Source organism: Salmo salar, chromosome 22, assembly GCF_965601325.2.
Source record: "Salmo salar chromosome 22, fSalSal1, whole genome shotgun sequence".
NCBI lineage: Eukaryota > Metazoa > Chordata > Actinopteri > Salmoniformes > Salmonidae > Salmo > Salmo salar.
The window spans coordinates 16700768-16724738 of record NC_138312.1 but is presented as its reverse complement, the minus strand read 5'-3'; the positions used below and the strand labels follow the sequence as shown (position 1 = coordinate 16724738).

The following is a 23971-nucleotide window of genomic DNA, read 5'->3' as shown; positions in this document are numbered from 1 at the left end:
GAATACTCATAACAGTCCTGATTACCGTGGGGGTAAAATCAATGCTAAACCATTGGCTAGATCATAAAAATGGGCTAATCAATTGTTCCCAAGCAGCACTGTCCACTGTCGACAGAACATTAGCAGCTGTGGGATTGTGACTAGCAGGATGACATCGCAGTTTCAGAAGTGTAAACTGTCATCTATCGAAAATCTCTCTCTCATCATTTGTGCCATCTGCCCATTGTCCTGACAGGAAGGACATGATGATTCGTAAATCTTTTGGACGACATGTGTGTAGTCTTATAGTTATAGTATAGTTTTTCTAGTGCGGTAAAGACAAATACTTACTGAACTAAACAATCACACAGGGTAAAGTTCAACTGCAAAAACATGAACCATTTTGTAATAATGCATCTACTACAGATAAAGCACAGTGTATGGCACTGCAGTGTAGCTTTAACATCTAGCCCCGTTATGACCTATAGACCTATAGATGACATACTACTTTAAACAGAGTAAAGTGTCATTCCCTCTAACTGTATCTACTATCCCATACTATCCAGAGATTTGGACCAGGCAGTATCCAGATGATTCCCTCCACAGTGAGAGGGGAAAGGTCCATTTGCTCCTACAAAACATATGGCCATGCAGGGGCTGTCTTCCATAGAGAGACAAAATAACAGCCAAGCCAGAGGCCAAGACAAACAAACAAACGAATGCACGCACTCACGCACGCACGCGCCTGCTATTCACAGCTGATGTCCATGTGTGATTTTTCTCCAGTCGGCAGCTTTGCGGTAGAGGTAGGGGTGAGACCAAAACAAGAAACTGTCTGTGAATTCAGAGGAAAGTAAGAACCGTATACCTCCCATTGGGAGTAACCACTCTTTATCTATTCCTAAAATCCTCCATGTCCACGTCTTAAAAGAGGAGATTCTATTCAGCTCTATAAATGGATGCCTCAGTCCAGATTGACGTTTCCCCTCACACTAGTCTCGCTTTGCCAATCTTATGGTGCACTGTAAGGGAAATGAGACTACCCTCACACAAAATCCACATTTTCAGTTCATCTGGGCCTTTTGAAGAATGGTGGTGGTGATACAACGCAGAGGAGCCGTGTACACTATTATCTGCCACACTGATCTGTGAAACCTTACATATTTCCCTATAGTCCCTGATGAAAGAAAGTATGGATCTATCTTTTCCTCGCGCACTGTGAGTGGACAGCTCCAGCTGTCCCTCTCACACTCATTCACCCATATGTCTCCATAATGACAGACCCACTGGAGAGGCTGGTACCACTGACTGCAGCATGACCTCACACTCTGGCCCGCTCTTCACTCTGAGGTCACTCTCATAAACACATCACTGACAAGCCCCCTCCAAGTCATATATGCTCCACAGAGGAATCAATTTATTTCAGTGCTAATTATTGTCCTCATGACTTCAAGAGTGTGCTTTACCACCAATTGTGTTTTTTCTCTTCTAACAACCAGAATACAATCTATTGTTTTGGGAACTGCTGCCTTGTTGAACATACTGCAGTTTCCAGAAATCACCAGTAGGCGGAGTAATATCACACTACTAGACTAGACTCCACTACTGAATAAGTGTAAGGCAGTTGTCTACAACATTTGTCCTTTTGTTCTAGCCCACAGTGTTAGTGCTGGGCTGAAACAAAAGCCTGCACATCCTGTTGCGCTCCAGAACAGGTGTTGGAGATCCCTGATCTAGTGTAGCCTTTTACAACATACCGGTATACGGGTTGAAAATAGCAGTGATAAATGCCTAAATTGGAATACAGTAGCTATACAGTAACATACTTTACATGACGGCAGACCTCAGGCTCTTGATTTGATACATTTATTGCCACCGGGGCCCGCCGGTGTAACTGCTAAACAGCTTGCTGACTGTAAACTGTACTGCATGATTGTCGTGGGTTAACTAACGCGTTAGTTCTAGTAGCTATGTTGACTATGACATTAGCTAATATGGTAACAACAATTTAGGCTGTGTGTAGCAGTTATGATATGAATGTTTGGCTCTGAAAGATTTTTTCGCCTGGTCACACAGCTGATGTGTTGTGCACTGAAGTGCACAAGCGAAGGGAAAAGGTTAGAGGAAGAGAGCGTGTAGATATGAGAAGGAATTATATAATGAGCAAAGGGATGATGCTGCTTGTATGTGGCTGCTATGAAAGTGAATTGTGCTTGCGTGTGATCAGGGACGTATTAATTCTGCCGATTGTGTTGAAAAACGTTTCTTAAAACGGAAGCAAACGGAACGGGGATAAACATACATCAATTTGTCCAATAGAAACTCTTGTTTACAACTGTTGGACTAATGATTACACCCTAGATCAGCTAGATGCAGGGAAGAGTGTGCAAGGCATTACTTAATGTGTCACTGTCACCTTGATTACTCAAATTTTTCTCTCAACCTTTGCACCTACATTGTAGACTTTATTTAAAAAGCTAAGTTGTAGCAACCTCATGATGGGTACAGGGAAAATTTGAGCATAATGTAGTAGCCTAAACCTATGGATGTTACATTGAGCTGGGTGAATGGAATATCCGATATGCTGTAATAGAAATAAGGCTCATACATTTCTTTATCTTAAACGGCACCGACCACCACTGGATAAGATAGTGTAAAAAAATAATTTGAACAATTTATCTGCACCGTATGTTTCTTAGCTAGCTAGCCAGACAGTTTTAGAGGAATGATTTTATAAATATTTCAAATTCACTGCCAATATTCCATTCAAACATTGCAGACAAGAAAACAGATTTCCAATTTAAAAAAGTGTGTGTGTGTGTGTGTGTGTGTGTGTGTGTGTGTGTGACAAAGCGAATAATGACAAAGCGAAAACAGGATTTTAGAAATGTTTGCAGAATACCAAGAGTGTGCATAGCTGTCATCAAGGCAAATGGTGGCTACTTTGAAGAATCTCAAATATAAAATATATTTTGATTTGTTTAACACTTTCTTGGTTACTGCATGATTCCATGTGTTATTTCATAGTTTAAATGTCTTCACTATTATTCTACAATGTAGAAAATATTACAAATAAACAAAAACTTTTGAATGAGTAGGTGTGTACAAACTTTTGACTGGTACTGTAAGTATTTAGACCCTTTGCTATGAGACTCAAAATTAAGCTCAGGTGCATCCTGTTTCCATTGATCATCCTTGCGATGTTTCTACAACTTGATTGGAGTCTACCGGTTGTGAATTAAATTGATTGGACATGATTTGGAAAGTCACACGCCTGTCTATATAAGGTCCCACAGTTAACAGTGCATGTCAGGGCAAAAACCAAGCCATGAGGTCGAAGGAATTGTCTGTAGAGCTCCAAGACAGGATTGTGTCGAGGCACAGATCTGGGGAAGGGTGACAAAACATTTCTGCAGCATTGAAGGTTCCCAAGAACACAGTGGCCTCCATCATTCTTAAATGGAAGAAGTTTGGAACCACCAAGACTCTTCCTAGAGCTGGCTGCCCGGCCAAACTGAGCAATAAGGAAAGAAGGGCCTTGGTCAGGGAGGTAACCAAGAACCCGTTGGTCACTCTGACAGAGCTCTAGAGTTCCTCGGTGGAGATGGGAGAAGCTTCCAGAAGGACAACCATCTCTGCAGCACTCCACCAATCAGGCCTTTATGGTAGAGTTGCCAGACGGTAGCCACTCTTAGTAAAAGGCACATGACAGGCCGCTTGAGTTTACCAAATGGCACCTAAAGACTCTCAGACCATGAGAAACAAAATTCACTGATCTGATGAAACCAAGATCGAACTATTTGGCCTGAATGTCAAGCGTCACGTCGGGAGGAAACCTGGCACCATCCCTACGGTGAAGCGTGGTGGCAGCATCATGCTGTGGGGATGTTTTTCATCAGCAGGGACTGGGAGACGAGTCAGGATCGAGGCAAAGATAAACGGCGCAAAGTGCAGATACTTTCCGAAGGCACTGTGTATGTATGTATGTATGTATGTATGTATGTATGTATGTATGTATGTATGTATGTATGTATGTATGTATGTATGTATGTATGTATGTATGTATGTATACTGCTCAACAAAATAAAGGGAACACTAAAATAACACATCCTAGATCTGAATGAATGAAATAATCTTAATAAATACTTTTTTCTTTACATAGTTGAATGTGCTGACAACAAAATCACACAAAAATAATCAATGGAAATCCAATTTATCAACCCATGAAGGTCTGGATTTGGAGTCACACTCAAAATTAAAGTGGAAAACCACACTACAGGCTGATCCAACTTTGATGTAATGTCCTTAAAACAAGTCAAAATGAGGCTCAGTAGTGTGTGTGGCCTCCACGTGCCTGTATGACCTCCCTACAACGCCTGGGCATGCTCCTGATGAGGTGGCGGATGGTCTCCTGAGGGATCTCCTCCCAGACCTGGACTAAAGCATCCGCCAACTCCTGGACGGTCTGTGGTGCAACGTGGCGTTGGTGGATGGAGCGAGACATGATGTCCCAGATGTGCTCAATTGGATTCAGGTCTGGGGAACGGGCGGGCCAGTCCATAGCATCAATGCCTTCCTCTTGCAGGAACTGCTGACACACTCCAGCCACATGAGGTCTAGCATTGTCTTGCATTAGGAGGAACCCAGGGCCAACCGCACCAGCAAATGGTCTCACAAGGGGTCTGAGGATCTCATCTCGGTACCTAATGGCAGTCAGGCTACCTCTGGCGAGCACATGGAGGGCTGTGCGGCCCCCCAAAGAAATGCCACCCCACACCATGACTGACCCACCGCCAAACCGGTCATGCTGGAGGATGTTGCAGGCAGCAGAACGTTCTCCACGGCGTCTCCAGACTGTCACGTCTGTCACGTGCTCAGTGTGAACCTGCTTTCATCTGTGAAGAGCACAGGGCGCCAGTGGCGAATTTGCCAATCTTGGTGTTCTCTTGCAAATGCCAAACGTCCTGCACGGTGTTGGGCTGTAAGCACAACCCCCACCTGTGGACGTCGGGCCCTCATACCACCCTCATGGAGTCTGTTTCTGACTGTTTGAGCAGACACGTGCACATTTGTGGCCTGCTGGAGGTCATTTTGCAGGGCTCTGGCAGTGCTCCTCCTGCTCCTCCTTGCACAAAGGCGGAGGTAGCGGTCCTGCTGCTGGGTTGTTGCCCTCCTACGGCCTCCTCCACATCTCCTGATGTACTGGCCTGTCTCCTGGTAGCGCCTCCATGCTCTGGACACTACGCTTACAGACACAGCAAACCTTCTTGCCACAGCTCGCATTGATGTGCCATCCTGGATGAGCTGCACTACCTGAGCCACTTGTGTGGGTTGTAGACTCCGTCTCATGCTACCACTAGAGTGAAAGCACCGCCAGCATTCAAAAGTGACCAAAACATCAGCCAGGAAGCATAGGAACTGAGAAGTGGTCTGTGGTCCCCACCTGCAGAACCACTCCTTTATTGGGGGTGTCTTGCTAATTGCCTATAATTTCCACCTGTTGTCTATTCCATTTGCACAACAGCATGTGAAATTTATTGTCAATCAGTGTTGCTTCCTAAGTGGACAGTTTGATTTCACAGAAGTGTGATTGACTTGGAGTTACATTGTGTTGTTTAAGTGTTCCCTTTATTTTTTTGAGCATTGTATATTTTTAGAGGCTATTTAAAAACAGAAAATGTGTAAAACTTGTCAATTGTATTTAGAATTATATTAATGTTTTTGGTTGACAATTCTTACACAATTTCTGATATTCACATCCCTTACTTTTATTTTCCCGCATAAGTAAAATCTGGATTATTGCTCTACTGCCATTCATTCCAATTAGACTGGTTTGGATTTCTCCCTGACCAATATGGCTGCCATTTTCACCCCATTCTGGAACTTTGAGAGTTGATGACATAGCCCCTCTAGTAATTTAATAGGATCTCTATGGTACTTAGTAGTAGCAACAAACCCAAACCAACCCATGGCCATAGCAAAACATGTCACAGTTGGTTGCATAGTGTAACGTCGTCACCAGCCTGAATCTAATCCAATCTGGAGCCAGTCAGTCTACATCTGTAAAGCACAGAATTAGCTCCCAAACTAGATTGTTATTTCTCAAGATATATTTTTAATGAGGGATGATGACAATCATTGACACTGTTATTCTTTATGACAAAGTGCACAATTGGATCCCTGGTCATGAACAGATGCTGGGACATACCAGAAGGAGCAAAGAGGGGTATTATAACATGTCAGGTAATGTGATTGCAATGGTTTAGTGACCTCCAAAAATAATTTTATTCACTGTTCACTTGTTATTTTCACAGCTTGTCAGACAAGCTCAGAATAAGTGTCATGCGACACAAATACCCCCGTGACACCACCTCCGTTGCTGCCAATGTCTCCCTTGACTCCTATGAAAAGGACACGCCATCATGAGGCCTCGGACAGTGACCCGAGTTACTGCCCTGATGACAGACAGCTTCATTAACAATGGTGTGTTATGCGAAACGTTGTTTGAAAGTTACCCGGTTTGAGGAACTTAGTAGGTTAATTAACCAGCCAAGCAGATACAAGTGGTAGAGTCATTTTGGTTGTGAAGTGCATTATCAAAAAGCTTTGTTCTTTCTTGATAACAAAATGCAATTTACCACTTGACAGTCTATTCTATCACCCTGTCACATGCCCTACTAGTCAACACCACCTCATAAGTTGAGGAAGTATATTGTTTATGAGGACTCCCTGCTGCAGTTGTTTGAGAGATGTCCAGTTTGCAGCTGAACATGCAACATAGAGAAGACCAGCTGTGAGGATTCCTATAAAAGGAACAGGGAGGACACTTGAATCAAGTTGGTGGCATTTGACCTGGTCAAAAGGTCAAAACTGTTTTGAGTTTTTTCCCCGATTCACCTTCATAACCTAGCCTGGTGGAACCAGCCTGATCGCTGTGTTTACCATTCTATTTCACATATCATGATATCTGAAGTGAAATAGAAAGGTGAATGCAGCAATCAGGTTGGTGCCACCATGCTAATCCTAACCAGCATTGATCATGTAATCAGTGCTCTGTTTGTGTGTGTGTTTCTGTGTGAACGACCAGTATCTTTAATGAGGGGCCGGGAGCTGATCTACACTGCCATGCCCATCAACGGGGCTCTTGCAAAAACCTCACAAAGACCTTGTCAGATATCACCTATCCTAACTGCCATTGGTAATTGATGGTCACAAATACATCTATGGAGCCAGCACTTGGAGACTTGCAAGATGTGATGGAGTCTGACCGACAGACAGGCTTGATACTGACGTCTCTGAATGGAGAGACCTGGCACTGCATTAAAATCTTAATACACACAACTTTTACTTGTATAGTCTTTTTTTTATTATTGAATTGAATGGTATCAGTCAATATGTGGAGGGAGAAACCCTGTGTATTCTGCACTAGGATCAGGGAACTCCTGCTGTATACGGGACACCACAAAGGAAGGTATGACCACTGACATGTTTGCTAAGGTAACCCCATTACCACCAGACAAAATGCTGATAGGCACAGTATCTTGTTAACTGACTTGCCTAGTTAAATAAAAGGTTAATTAAAAAAAATGTACTACATTTTAAAGTGATCAAAAACACTTAGTTTAAAATATCTACATAAACTCAGCAATTGCATTCTCATATTACTCTGGAGGCAACTGACCTATTCAAAGCGTCCTCCGGCATCTCACCATGCATCTGCCTGTAGTTATTGAACACAACCTGCAAGACGTTTGTTTGTTGTAATTGAGTGTTGTGAAACAGCTGCAAACCACACCCCCAAGCCAACTCACATTTGGCTTCTGTCATGGCCTGGCAGCCAGCATTTCAGGAGGAGCAAGACAAAAAAAATGAGGCCAAATCAGTGGGGGATTTTCCCCTTTAAGGAGCACACTATAGTCTTGAGTGTTACCTGACAATTGTTCACATAGCGTTTTTATCTGACTAGCGAGTGCTTTGAGGAGATGATTAACACACCTCAGGCGTGCTCTGGCTCTGGTACTGCGGCAGCGGATGTCTGTTTCAATTTAGATACCTCTCAGTCCAATTCCATAACTTATCAGTATTAATAGGCTTGGGTCTATAGGGAACACAATGAGGGCATGACATTGCTGCCATGATCATCAAGCATCTGTGTCCCCTAGCTAATTTCATTAGGATGGCAATTACCACGTACTGTAAGCGCTCCGTTAATTGTCTAAAAGAGGATGGCCTCCCACAGCAGCAGACATACAGCTCCAGCACAGGGCAACAGCTGTTGACACACAGCCACAGCCCCATTCCACATACAGAGCTACAGCTGACAGGCAGCCAGGCTAGGACACGAACGCATACAGTACAGTACGGCTGAGGCAAGGGCAGCATGGTGGACAGTGTTAGCATTCCCTTTCCTCTCAGAGATGATGCCCATGCCATGCCTTCAGAGTGACAGGGACAGTGCCATGGCTTTACATGGAAAGTATCCTGACTGCTGCCTCTGTTCAGAAGCAGAGCAGGTGTCTAATCTGTTCCGGACCATGATGTCCCGATGGGAACATTTTGTAGTCATAAATCAAACAGGAGTGGATTAAAACATTTCAAATAATCAAGTCTAGCAGTTATGCATAAGTGATTGCTTGATTGCTATGCTACATGTCTCGTATGTTGTAGTGTTTACCAAATTAAATAAAGTCTAATAACTTACTCTTACTCTTCCCCTGTGCTCCAATAAGCTCTCCCTATTCAGAAGGGTTGCTATTAAGCACACATTCTGCATTCAATCAACCAGGGATGAAACTATAGATTCTGAGAAGGATTTGTATTTTCTTTCCCAGTATGTCTGTGACTGAGAGGTCCTCATTATATGTTTAAGGGAAGTTCTCAGTGCATATGTTTAATACACACACACACACACACACACACACACACACACACACACACACACACACACACACACACACACACACAATAATACCCCATTAAAGTCATGTGATTAAGCTCCAGTTGGTGAATGAGAGAGAGAGAAAAGCTTTTTGTGTGTGGTGGGGCGGTACAGTCAAGCCCTGCTTTGTGCAGCCTGGCAAGGGGTGGAGGAAAGGGAGAGGTGTCAGGGGGTCAGTACTGCCACCACCGTCCCATTGCGATGTCTGTTATGACCAGGGATTTGGGACCTGGTTCTCTGCTTTCCAGGACACTGCTCTCAGGCCTACTGGAGGCCTGTGACAAACCCAGTGTGCATAACCCAGATGCCACCGAGCTGAGGGGGCTGAGGGGGTGGGACGGAGGCCATGGTGTCAGCCGCACACTGTCTGCCCTCATCAAATAAGCCCCTGGCCCCAAGGGATTGTGGGTGCTGCTGAGATTTGCAAAGGCAAAGGCAGTTAGAGAGAGGAAAAATGAACTGGAGTTGCAGGGTTTTAATATGATATGCAAGAGATGGAGGTCATGAATGACTGCTCTCTGTGGGGGTCCTAAGAGACAGACAAAGACAGGGAGAGAGTAAAGAAGCAAGCGAGAGAGAGAGACAGCGAGAGCGAGAGAGAGAGCCAGATAATGGTTCATATAACATGTATGCTGATACCTCATACTTGAATGTCTAACTCCTCTAACCCACTGTATTTGTTTAGGAAGTGATTTTATTCTATAAATGACTTGAGTGTCATGCTATGCCTGGTCAACAAAACATCCCTGTTCAGTCATGTTGTAAAATACGTTTTATTCAACACAATAGCAAAATGCCTGTTTTTATTTATAGCTAATGTTCAGCAATGACATTGTCCTTGTTCCGTAAATATAGATGAATTACCACCATCATGTATCCAATTTCCACAGTAATGTGAATGATGCCCAGAGGAAGATCTGTAGGGACCCAGTGAAAAGGTTATTCTGAATGCTAAACTAGGACTGTGGCGGTCATGAAGCTTTGTCCGCCGGTGATTGTCAAGCAAATGACTGCCGGTCTCACGGTAATTGACCATTAATTAACATAAACACATTTAGCATCTCCTGGCTTCCACGCATAGCCTACAAGCCACTGATACAGACCTTTGGAACATCTACATTTGAAAAAGTATATAAAATCCATTTAATATAGCCTACACAATAAATTCATCATTTATTTTAAACATGATAGGAAGAAAATGTAGTATATTTCAGAAGAACAGAATAGCATACTCTTGTTCTTATGTTAGACCCTGGTCTGGCTATGCCATATGGCTGTGGGCTGCACTAGTTCATTTAGCAGACAAGATTTGCTTAGAAGTCTGTGGCATTATTGTATGGTATGAAGAATACAATTTTACATAGCTGAATAAAATAGGATGTTTTCTACTAACAATTTCCGAGGGAGTGCGCAAATTCTGTGTTGAGCGGTTAACAAAGAAACAGGTCCTCCTATATTCTTAATTTCAAGTTATTTATGCAACTTTAGTTGTGATACAAACGTTGGGCTATGTGTTTAGATGTTTTATACATTCTAAGGCTTCATGATGTGACTCTAATGATGATTTTAAAAAAGCAGAAAACCATGAGCTCTGCTTTGTTTCTTGCACAGGCTGCACACACTTCATCAGTCTCTCATTCACAATTTGACAAGCACTTGATAATCTCTTGAATTTCCTGGCGGCATCCCCCTAGTGTGGCCGTAATGCCCCCTAAAAAAATCCATACATTTTGCAGCCAGCGGCCTTTGTTGATATAATAATTATAATTCCCTTCTCCCAGCTGCATGTTCCCGAAGTACCTATCACTCACATAGCTCTCTCAGATATCGTAATTGTTATTAGCCAATGCCGTCACGTGATCAGGTTCTCCTCACAGGCATCTATCTCAGCTCCGAAGTAGGCTACAAGTAAAAGACAGACACATCAAGGATGCAACTGCGCGCATCCTTCTTATTGAATTCCAAGGCGCGTATTTAAGATGTTAGAACTGTCCACATTTACTTTTCATCAGCCAACAAAATGAGTAGGCTTAACGAACAGCAAAAGCACTAGCCTACATCGATCTACTATCCCCCAAAGTACAAAAGTTAACCTATTCTATTGCGAGAAATCAATATTCCAAACATAGGTCTGGGACAGTTGTGGAATGTGATAGATCCCAAATTAATGCAACCACTCACATCCAAAAACGTTTTAAAAGCAATGAGGCTGATGCAACAGATCAGAACGTTTATCTTAAAAATGTTGATCAACTATTAGGCTATTTCTTCACATGATGAGCGCAGCAATGCACACATGGTAGTAGGCTAAGCGTGAATGTTCTAAAATGCAATTAATTAGCAAGAAAACACCATTCTCAAAAGTGACCACAAATGCCACTATGCATGTAATGCTTTTTTATAAAGGTACATTTTAATGGTGAAAATGATCTTCCCCAAACTTGAAACTCACTTGCCAACTATGTATGCCAGTTAGGCTCTACACCGGTTGTAAAGCAGATTAATGTGCTTAATTTTAAGAAGTTGTTTGGCCACTTTAGTTGTGATAAAAACCTTATCAAAACATATAGGCCTATGGCCTAGGCTACATGAGTTGAGGGACTATGCTTTGAAAAAGTAGCAAAAAAAAGGCATGCACTGTTTCTTGCCTTACTGCATAAAAGCTGGGCATAATTCACAAGTGACAATATATAATTCACAAGTGATAGGCTAATATTGTCACTCATCAGACTATTCTTGGTTTAAAACCTGTTACGGCTAGATGTTCCGCTAACTTTCATACAATCACAAGTGCCATACACCAAAATAAAGCTTAACTTCTTGTTAATCTAGCCACCGTGTCAGATTTCAAAAAGGCTTTATGGCGAAAGCAAACCATGCGATTATCTGAGGACAGCACCCCATCATACAAACACATAACAATCATATTTCAACCCGCCAGATGCGACACAAAACTCAGAAATAACGATACAATTCATGCCTTACCTTTGAAGATCTTCTGTTGGCACTCCAAAATGTCCCATAAACATCACAAATGGTCCTTTTGTTCGATAAATTAGGTCATTATATCCCCAAAATGTCTATTTATTTGGCGCGTTTGATTCAGAAAAACACTGGTTCCAACTCAAAAAAAGATTTTCCTGGATGGTTTGTCCTCTGGGTTTCGCCTGCCAAATAAGTTCTGATATACTCACAGACATTATTTTAACGGGTTTAGAAACGTTGGAGTGTTTTCTATCCAAATCTACCAATTATATGCATATCCTAGCTTCTGGGCCTGAGTAGCAGGCAGTTTAGTTTGGGCATGCTTTTCATCCGGACGTGAAAATACTGCCCCCTATCCCAAACAGGTTAATCTTGTCTTTACATATACTAAATAATATATGTGTGAAATTTGTTTTGATTTAGAATGGACCATTTTCATGCACGTGTCTCAGAACAGGGGCAGGGGGAAAAAATACATGTCATCTATGCACTTAAATAGCGAATGGAGGACGCTTTTCCCATGGTTCATTTTCATGCCAGCCAGGTAGACTATACTCCCGATGTAAAGCGAAGCAATGTGTTTAATATTAGGAATGTTGAGAAATAAATATAGTAGGCCTAGCCTATAGAAAGCTGATGGGATACTCCTCTTTTTAATAGAGGCCATCAAAACGTTGTTTTCTCACGCAATTGCATAGCGTATAGAAATGTTGCACAACCTAAGCTTGTGGACTCTCATGAAGTGTTTGATTTGATTTTCGATCACATTTGCATTGATGTCAGAGTGATTAGAGGGACAAGAGAGTGCTGAATACCAGGTAGTTAGCAAGTTTGGTAGGCTACTAATGACCATCAGCAGCATCAGAGCTTGAAGAAGCCTAGTTACCGTGACTAAACGGTCACATGGAATTTGACTGCGGTTATGACTCGTGACTTCCGGTGTGGCGGTAATACGGTAACAGCCCTATGCTAAACCAACTGTCAAGTACGCAGACACACACACACAGTATAAATACGGTATTGTCAATGCTAAAAATCAATGCTTCAAAGAGCTATATAACCACCACACGTAATACGTACATCTCTCCAGTTAAACTCAACCCCATCATATCACTTACTGACTTATTTGATACAATGCTCTTTCTTGTCCTTGTACAAAGATAACATCATCCATTAGAGAGTGTTTGCCAGGTGATAACTACTATAACTATTAGATATTGTAATGAGACTATCAAACAATCCTCTAACTAAATAATCAGATCAATTACACAGCTTTATCAGGGCAGCAAAACATGCATAGGGAAGCAAAACATGCATTGGGAATACAGACAGAGGGACAATGAAAACCTCAGACCATGACTACTCAGATTGTGGATTTCATAGACAAAACAGTCCCTGAGGCATTATGGGAAAAAACGCTAGCGGATACACAGCAGTCAATTTGGATTAGTCACCATTGGTCCATTGCAGCAAACCACCAATGTGACAGAGGACCTCTCAATCTGTCACAGTGTGAACACTTATCCCAGGGTCTGTCTAGTCCACTTCGGTGGGGAACTGAGCTTTTGGAGAGTCACGATTTGGCATGGAGGGGTGCTGGGGTGGGGGGTTCATAAGTGCTGAGTGTAGTAGCAGACAGCTTCTGATACTCTACAATCCCTGGAAAGGATTTATAACTCACCGTCTCATATGTACACACAAGCACAACATATACAGCAAGACATTTGATTCCATACTGCTTACAGTTAAGCATAGGTGGTTTGTAGTGTCAAAAGTGCCAACGGGTAAACCTGTGTGTTTTTACTTTGTTACAGCAGACTACAAGAATGATCTTGACAAACGTATCCCTGATGGGTAGCATATCTTTCAAATATAAACAAGGTCACCACCCTGCACCCTTTAACACAACCTCCCTCCTCTGTCTCTGCATTCTCCCTTAGGGGTGAATATTACTTTACCATTGTGTGGATGACACCTGTTGCCACCCTCTTATGGGAGGGTGGTGAGATCGTCTCTATTGCATGATCCCGAGGCATCCAGCTTTAGAGCCAAGCCCACTGCCACTGTATCAGGTTTTTCTCAATGCCCAGTGAGGTATATAAGCTAGATCTGCTTAGGCTTTTATAAAGCTAGCCAGCTTCTGTTAGCATCACATTCCAGGTCAGGCTTTATCCTTACTACAACGGTGGATATTGCTCTTCCGCCTGCTGCTAACTCAGGCAGGCCAATTGTCCGGGAGAAGAAGGAAAAATCCCATTGCAAAATAATGCATTTTAACCTATTCATTGATGGAATACCATATGATGGAAATACATTAGACTGGTCATGCTTATCGGTCTATAGGTAATTTGCATAATTTGGTGGAATTAAATTTGCGATTGTGTACAGTATGTTAGTTATGCATCTTATGTATCACACGCGTACAGCATACAGATACAGAGACTTTGAGCGGAAAATCTGCTACAGCATCTCAAACAGCAGATGCATAGGCAACAGAAGGCAGGCTTCATCTGCGAGTCACACACCACTTTGCAATGAACTGTAGGCAGTAGGCTATGCATTTTCAAAACATATACTTAAATTGTTTGAAACCTGAATGTGTACCTTGGTTTAAAGTAGCCTAGCCAAAATCAGACCACATCCGTGGAGGCAATTATTTTATGTCAACTTTCTTTCATTGTCCAGTGACCAAAAGCACAATCCCAGTCATATTAGCAAACGATGCTAATTGCTGCGTATTAGATATTTTAATCTCTTACATATGAAACAGCTCACATGTGCTGTACGCTTTTGGCAACTGTGTTTTCCCGCTAATTGCCTTATGGAGCGAACATTTGCCCGTAGCCTATACTGCCTTGTGGGCTTATAATGTGAATAAATAGCCTAATAGTTCATCAATATTTTAAGCTAAACTTTCTGATCTGTTCACGTTCACAACAAGTAGTCAAGGCCGACTTGTTGTATGGATTTGGGATCTATCATCCCACAACTGTCCCTGAGTCTTTTTGGAATAGGCTACTTATTTCGACACAAGCTGACCAATAGAATAGGTCAACCTTTATACTATTTGTATTTTATTTATTTAACCTTAATTAAATGAGGCAAGTCAGTTAAGAACAAATTCTTATTTACAATGACGGCCTACCAAAAGGCCTCCTGCAGGGAAGGGGGCTGGGATTAAAATAAAAATACAAAAATATATAGGACAAAACACACATCACGACAAGAGAGACACCACAACACTACATAAAGAGAGACCTAAGAAAACATAGCAAGGCAGCAACACATGACAACAACACAACATGGCAGCAGCACAACATGGTAGCAGCACAAAACATGGTACAAACATTATTGGGCACAGACAACAGCACAAAGGGCAAGAAGGTAGAGACAACAATACATCACGCAAAGCAGTCACAACTGTCAGTAGGGGTGCCCATGATTGAGTCTTTGAATGAAGAGATTGAGATAAAACTGTCCAGTTTGAGTGTTTGTTGCAGCTCATTCCAGTCGCTAGCTGCAGCGAACTGAAAAGACGAGCGACCCAGGGATGTGTGTGCTTTGGGGACCTTTAACAGAATGTGACTGGCAGGACGGGTGTTGTATGTGGAGGATGAGAGCTTCAGTAGATATCTCAGATAGGGGGGAGTGAGGCCTAAGAGGGTTTTATAAATAAGCATCAACCGGTGGGTCTTGTGACAGGTATAGAGAGATTACCAGTTTACAGAGGAGTAAAGGGTGCAATGATGTGTCCTATAAGGAGCATTGGGGCAAATCTGATGGTCGAATGGTAAAGAGCGTCTAGCCGCTCGAGAGCACCCTTACCTGCCGATCTATAGATTATGTCTCCGTAATCTAGCATGGGTAGGATGGTCATCTGAATCAGGGTTAGTTTGGCAACTGGGGTGAATAGTAATATGGGGAATAGTAGATTGACAGAGGCTAGTGATTTTTCTGTTCATTACTCGTCTTGTTTTCTGAGGAAAAGTGAATGTGGACAGTTATTCTAACATCTTCAAAGTGCCCATCGTAATTTGGTAAAAAGGACCACACATCGTTGCATCTTTGATTTGGATGTTCTGTTAATATGAATTACAATCATCTAAATGCACAGTGGCACCTTAATTGGGTAGGATTGGCTAGTGGTAATGGCTGGAGCGGAATAAGTGGAATGGTATCAAATACATCAAACACATGGTTTCCATGTGTTTGATGCCATTCCATGTGTTCCGTTCCAGACATTATTATGAGCTGTCCTCCCCTCAGCAGCCTCCACTGTGACTAAATGTGATATCTGTTATTCTGAGCACCATGGGTGGATGCCCTAATCAGGTTATGCTTATGGGTCCGGTAAATTTAAAAAATGTCCGCCACATTTTCCGAATGGTAACTCTGCTGCGTGCATGTCGCACATGACTAGTCGAATGCCAAACTCTTAATTGAGACAATGCTGAAACAGCAATCCATGGGCGAGTCAGTGCTACATTTATTTGTGCCGAAATCTAAATGAAAGAAAAGTTATCTTGCAAATTCAACAGGCTATGGTGTGAAATAGGCTTTTAGAAGTGCCGTCTTTATTTTATTACTTATCGTTAATGCCTTCTTTAGTGTGCTTATCATTGCTCAATCACCTTTTGACCACTGCCATTGCTCCTTCTATCTGTGGAACAGTTTGTGGCTTTGTGGCCATAGACATATAATCCATAGAAGGTTTTTGGAACCTCTAACCCTGGCAATTTGGCTGTTAAACTCGTGGCTACGCTAGCAATGGCTGCCAGTCTTGATTTGAATGGGAATAATCTACGGATTATACTTCTATGGTTGGTTGCAGCTGTCAGTTCGCCTTTCTTTCGCACATTTATAAATACAATCGCGCCAAAAATGTAGATTGGAAAGCAAATGCTGTCATTAAATATTTTTTTATAGGTATTTTAAGTAAACCAGACAGCACAATTTAATTTTTTATTTACGGATAGCCAGAGTCACACTCAGACATCATTTAAAAACAAAGCATTTGTGTTTAGTGAGTCCTCCAGATCAGAGGCAGTAGGGATGACCAGGGGATGTTCTCTTGATAAGTGTGCGAATTGGACCATTTTCTGTCCTGCTAAGAATTCAAAATGTAACAAGTACTTTTGGGTGTCAGGGAAAATGTATGGAGTAAAAAGTACATTTTAAACTAGTACTTCAGGCATTAGACAAGCTATTTAGGAATGTAGTGAAGTAAAAGTTGTCAAAAATATAAATAGTAAAGTAAAGTACAGATAGTACTTTAAAGTATTTTTACTTAAGTACTTTACACCACTGTCTGTAGCATTGAATTGACTAGGAAGTGACCAAGCCCGTTTGAACCCTACACTACAGTGTGGAGCCACCCTATACAGTATCAAAATACAGTATACCATTGAAGAACTCTCTATATTGTCTGTATCACAATGTATCCTTGTGTCTTTATATCAATCTCAGTGTTCCCTTTGTAACAGGCCTGTATTCCCATATAGCTGTCTTCCTGTAGCAGTGATCAGGGCTCTCATTGTATTGAATGGATCAGCAGGGTGCTGGGTTCTGGTCCATGGGGCAGGTATTCCCCTGTCCTCTCAGCAGCAGCTGCAGCAGTGAGGGTGACTGACTGCTACTGGCTACCTGCTTAGTAGCTTGCTTCTGTGAATCTGAAGAGGTGGGGAGGGACAGCAGTGTGGAGGGGAAAAGGACAGGTGGCCTCTACTGAGGGAGGGAGGGGGGTTCACAAAACACAACATTAATGAGACAGGGCTCATCCACGCGTGGGATATACACATTGTCTTCCATCTGCCAAACAGCACAGAAATTACTCCTAAAATCAACAACATATACACCTTTCATGATCAGTACAGTCTTCCAATATGAGCAAACAGAGTATATGCTTGTTCAAGGAGAGGCAATCTCGCAAACACAAGACAATAAGAATAAAGAGTACACTTCAGGCATTAGACAAGCTATTGAGGAGAAAACTCAATACATCACAGGTTCAGAGGGCTCTGTAGCTAGCTAGCTGTGTCTTTACCAAGCAAACCCCTCCAGCAGTAGCCATGCGAAACACTCACATGGGGATTTAACCACTGAGCAGTATTGATCACTCTGGTTTCAAGGCTTTGGGGTATGTCTGCTCCCTGAACACAGCTGCCTCCGTGAACATCTCTATTGCTGCTACAGTGAGAGAATAATAGCTGCTCAGCCCAGGTCTCTCCATCCATATCCATCCCCCCAATCAGCACAGAGTTCTCTCAGTGGTCATTATCATTCAGGCCCTCAAAAACCTCCTAAATGAGCACTCCAGCTCCTATCTCTTCTGTCTGTCTGTCTGTCTGTCTGTCTGTCTGTGTGAGAGAGAAAGATGGAGATATAGTGAGAAAGAGAGAGAGTAATAAAAAGAAGGGGAGACACACACAGAGACACGGTCATTACAGGAAGGATCATCGACAGCTCCCCCCAGCTTTCAGGCAAAGCAGTAGGATACTAAAGCATCCATAGCCAGCAGACAGACACAGAGCAAGGGCCAGGGATGGGGTCTGCTTTGTTGGTATACTCAGTTCCCAAGCCTCAGCGTAATTGAATGCTGGTCTGCAACACTGAGGAAGAGACAAACAATAACAAAAAGATGGTGCTTTCTACACTGTGGTGCGGCTAATGTTGTCTCTTCTCAAGGGAATTATTACCCTACAGCCTCTGGCCTCTGGCCTCAGTGCACAACCATTGCCAGTGGTACCACTGGGGAACAGGTTGGTCTATAGCTCAGGCTCCATCTTACTCCTGTTAAAAGCCTACCTTCACACCACAATACCCACTGAGAGGTGGAAGGTGACCAAATGTACACACAGCATGGTTTCTCAAAGCAACAAAGTTCATTCTTAGAGCTCCCCATCAATAGGCATATAAAAGATAGGTCAATAACAAGCTATTTTCCATTTCCATTTTGTGTATGAATGGGGCCATGCCCAAAGACGGAGTGTCTGGAATCTGGATGCTTGGAATTGTGACATTACCCGCATTATTCCCATGAGACAGGGGCACTTAATGTGAAGTGCCTCAGTCAATGTCCACTGACACAAATGGGTAATCTATAAATCCATCCTTATATCCATCCTCTAAATTATGTATAAGGAAATGCATGTGCTCTGGGAATTTTGGGTGGAATTTGTCCACAAACTGGCAATCCTCTCTCCTCCTTAAATAGATTGCTTGTTGGCTTAATGCATTCTCTTTCATCTAAATGATATGGGCCCTGCCTCCCAAAGGACTTCCCTTCCAGCTGAGGAGCCCCTTTCAGGCCGAATCCCTGTGCTTTCTACTCTGCATCGCACTGAACACCAAAGCATGAAATGTATGTCACAGTAGGGGATTCAAACCTTCCACTCACGTAAGAGGATGAGTACAGTCACTCAGAAACCATAACAGAAATAAATGGAACAGGACAAAGAAGCACATTTGCTTCCTAAATGTCTGCTAAATCAAACAAAAACATTCTGTTTATTTATGTGTTTCAAAAGACTGTGCCTAAATTGACAAAGGGACATTTCAGAATGTCCATGGTTTAGTACATGAAAATAAGTTTGACTATTTGTTATACACAGGATGTCCTGTGAAAGGACAAAAGCAGACGTAAAACAGGGAAAAGGTCCAGAGATAACCAACCAAGCAGGGCACAGGCAGTGTAACAGCCAACAAGAAAAAGGATCCTGTTGACAGTGTTAACCATGTTTGTGACAGTTCCCTTCCTTGAGAGACAGGGAGCACAGAGGGTATTAAGTGCAAGTCATTTGATGTTTTCCTGTTTGCATTGTATGTATATTTCACATTCATTTCACCTCCTTGTCTCTGGCATGATCTCTGGCATAAAAACAAACAATGAACCCTGCCAAACTCCTAACTGGAACTCTGATTATTTACTGCAACTCTTAACTCAGCTTTCCTTTCTGGACAACCCTGCCATCTACAGTGGGAGGGGCTTTGAATTGATTTCCACTGCTAAACCTAAAGATTACGGTTGACCCACAAACAGGCATTGACCAGCACTGCTTTGGGGCATGAACTTACATTAGGCACCACCATAGTCAAGCTGAGTAGCCACACTAGTAGGCCTATTCATTAAAGCAAGCATACTGAACTGAAGAAAATATTTGAAATTCTACAAAAGTTCATAACTTTGAGAAGAGAGAGGTCATTAACTTATTGCATTGGTCTTTTTTTCCCCTATTTTGTATTTTTGTTATAATCTGTATTCAGTAAAGGGTTTAGAGTATTGCCCGTAGACTAGAATGCCCTGTTCGGAAAATCTATTCAACAGGACCTGCTCACGCTGTCAGATTACATGATTTGTACAAACCTGCATGACCACAGTATCGAATAACTACCAATCATCCTGTTCAATGTGCATGAACAACGTTCAAATGATAGGTGCGTGGGAAAAACAGAAAATGCCAACGACTAAATCTTAAGACAAAAGAAAGGATTGGTCTAAAGGTGAGAAATCACACTATTCCCAGGACCAGGTTTCTACATGTGTTGCCTCTGTAGGCTAAACAGTTAATGTCTAGACAGAAAAGGTATGTTTCTACTGTTTACACTCTGAAAGGCTAGATTGTATGGATGAGTTCATTAATGTACTCTGATTGGTAAATAACTTATCTGTGCTGGCTGGGCACCAGCGATGGAATCTCTGTGACAGTTAATAGCTTTATTGAATTAGAAGCGCTGAGCCCATTAAAAGCAACTGAACATCCTAGACTAAAGTCAACACAATGCTGTCCTGCTTTTGTACTCTACTGTAATTACTGTAATGTGTGTGTGTACACGTTTTACTGTACTTGTGAGTACCAGAAGTCCTTACGAGAATAGCAAACCAACAAAAATTCTGAGAAGTGAGGACATTTTGCCAGACCTCACTTGTAAAAAGGCTTAGGGTTTGGTTCAGGGTTAGATTTCAAATGAAGGTTAGGGAAAATAGGATTTTGAATGGGAATCAATTGTTGGTCCCCAAAAAGTCCTCACAAGTATAATAAGACATAGCTCTGCGTCTGTCTCTGCGTCTGTCTCTGCGTCTGTATGCGAGCCTGTGTAACACTTACTTTATGAACCGCAAATTCAATATTGATGCTTTTTTTCAATATCCCTGTAGCGACAGGCACATTAGCACTGTATAGCTTAACATGTATAGCTATTTCAACGACCATTGAATGACACCAGTGAACTGAGGTAAGCGAGTGAACTGAGCTACTGAGGTAAACTGAGGTTTGTGAATCAAACTTTGTACAGATCGGGTTGCTGTTTACAGTTAGTTGTGGCTTTACTGTACTAAAAAGTTCCTACTTTGAGTAGCCTATGCGTAGCCTACAATTGCACTTTATGTCATTACAATCAAATTTGTGCTATGGCCTTATTTTGGTACTTGAGTCCAGAGTGACACAAGACTCGTACAGGATATCACATGCTTTCTCTCTCCCATTGTTGGTCTTTCCCAGGAAACAGGAAACTCAGGCAGAAGTTGTAAGTCTGTGGCTGGATGTTTGTTTGGGTCTGCCCGTGTCTGTGAGCGTTGTCTGTTATGTCTTTATTGTCCCCCTGAACTCGTGCTGTGCTCATAAATAACACCTTGTTGGTGCATTTCCATACAGGATTTACCCCTGTGTTTTACCCAAAAGGCTGGCACCCGTGTCTCACTGGGCCATGGCTCCGGTGGACCTGCTCTCTCTTGGGGCCAAAGCCAGGCCACTGGTACTTTTCAGCTGACATTTACATAACAATGGTTAACTGTGAACTTTAACACCTTCTCACAAAGCAACTGCTTTGATCATGTAGTTGATTCTGCTCTTCACATGTCATCACTGTCAGCCCTAGCTATGGAAATACGATTTCCCTAGCATAACATTAGGGTGTATACACTAGTATAACATTAGGGTGTATACACTAGTGTAACACTGGTGTTACAGTCGAAAAGCAGCATGTGTGCATGTTTACAGCATATTTACATGAAAACAAGCATGTTTTGGTGTGGTACCTCAGTCAGTCATGCAACCTGGTCTCGGAGCATTTTGTATTATTCTGTAAGTAAATGTACTTTAGTGTTATATGTTACATTTCGTATGGTTTGTATGAATTTGTGGATATTCGTCACCCATTTCGTATGATATGTTACGAATTACAATTTCTATTATCTGTTACGAATTTGCTAAACATACAATATGTAATGAATTTGCAAAACATATCATATGTTACGAATTTGCAAAACGTATGATATGTTATGAATTCTAGCTAGGTGGTTAACGTTAGCTAGTTGGCTAAAGTTAGCTAGACTAGGGATTAGGTGCTAGGGTTAAGTTTAGGAATTGGGTTAAAGGGTTAGAAGAAGGGTTAGCTAAAAGAGTTTGGGTTGGGGGAAGGGTTAGCTAACATGCAAAGTAGCTACAAAGTACAAAGTAGCTAATTAGCTAAAGTTGTCGCTGATGAGATTCGAACTAGCAACCTTTGAGTTGTTAGACGTTCGCGTTATACATAACCTTCTCTGTTTTAGGTAACCAGAGCAAGCGTAGTGAGTCTGAGACCAGGCATGGTCATCACCTGATGTGCATGTGTATGTTCTCTTCTCAAATTGGTAGATGATCTTATCTGAGATAAACAAATAAATTAACACTTACTTTCCATGATGAAGCTGGGTCAATACATGGCATTTTTGTACAGTGTCTAAGTAGTAGTAATAATAATAATAATAATAATAATAATAGTAGGTATTCGTATTGTAGGTTCCTAGCTTGTTTAAAATATTTAAGTGTATAACATGTGCCAAGTAATGCACAACGCAACAGGATAAAGGAATAGAATTGAGGGAGAGAACACAGAGCAAGTACCAGTTTGGGTTGGTTTATTTCTGAAGAAAAACTAAATCTCCGCGTGTAGTCTACAAAAACAGGTGAAACTATAACTTATACCATAAATAAGTTGGGCTTGGCACAAATGAGCGAGGTTTACTAGCCTCATCAGTATTGATATCGAAAAACATTGCTTCAATTATTAATAAAACATGATTTGGTTCGTTTGAGACGCAACTGGACAACTCCTTACCTTGTCTTTATTGTCGCCGTTATGATCGAATTGAGCTCCAGGACTCTTTGTATGAACAGGTTTTTACCCGCACGGATAAAAACAAATTATTCCACCGGCGTTCTCTTCTGCTGTAGCCAAGTAAAACTAATAAAGGTACAATTAACCGCTGATCTTTCTCTATAGACTACTGATCTGTTGGAGCCAGGAAGCAAAGCTGCCGGTGCATATCCTTATCGCGCACTGTTCCATCCATCCACACCCCGCCTCCTACCTTCAGCCAATTCACAGAACAGACGAACTTCTAGCTGTGCCAGTAACGCGCTCTCCATTGCGTAAACGCACGCTCCACTCACAAGCGATGTGGTTCCTGCTGAACTACCCAAATCAACAAAGCTCTACAAGCTGCTCTGATCTGCTCTGCTCTGCTCTGCATTGCATGTAACATACTGGTTGAAATATGTAATGATCTATTAATCATGCTGGTCATTCACATTAGTAAATGTTGAACAAACGTTGCATCCATCAGTTATCAGAGAAGAACTAATCCCACATGATGAAACATGTTTTATCCCAACTTTTTAAAGTGTTGATGGTAGAGAGCTGAATGTGTCCTTTCTTGTGAAGGACACAACCTATCAGAAACCTACATTTACATGTCAAGATATTTGCAGGTGTACATCAATCAATTACACTCCCCTTTCACTTTTATCGAAGAGAAGATTTTCTTTGCAGATCACATAAATTTGTATTTTGGTTTCAGGGGAATAGAATGACAAGATATCAGTCCTGTCCAGACCTCTGATTTCACACATGGCTGGTTATGTGGAGAGGATGCTGCTGCTCTCTCACATACATTCATCTTGATCTCAGTGATAGTTTAACCAATGGGGTAATGAGTTTTTTTGGAATTTGTCTGCAGAAAGTCCCAGTTTTATGGGCACAGATAGACCAAGAGGGATTGTTTTTCTCATACAGTGAACAATGATTAATCTA

At 42.0% G+C, this 23971-nt stretch overlaps 1 protein-coding gene across 4 annotated transcripts in view; it reads right to left on the bottom strand.

Annotated features, from left to right (window-relative positions):
* Positions 1–23214, bottom strand: part of LOC106582859 (FERM domain-containing protein 4B) — a 64240-nt gene extending 41026 nt beyond the window's left edge. For 2 of the 4 annotated variants that reach the window (XM_014166404.3, XM_014166406.3), the window contains exon 1: positions 22997–23210. The gene's annotated coding sequence lies outside the window, so the exon portion shown is untranslated. Of the gene's footprint in view, positions 1–22996 lie in introns of all 4 variants that reach the window. The other 2 variants (XM_014166405.3, XM_014166403.3) reach the window with 2 other exon arrangements.
* Between the last annotated feature and the right edge of the window lie 757 nt (positions 23215–23971).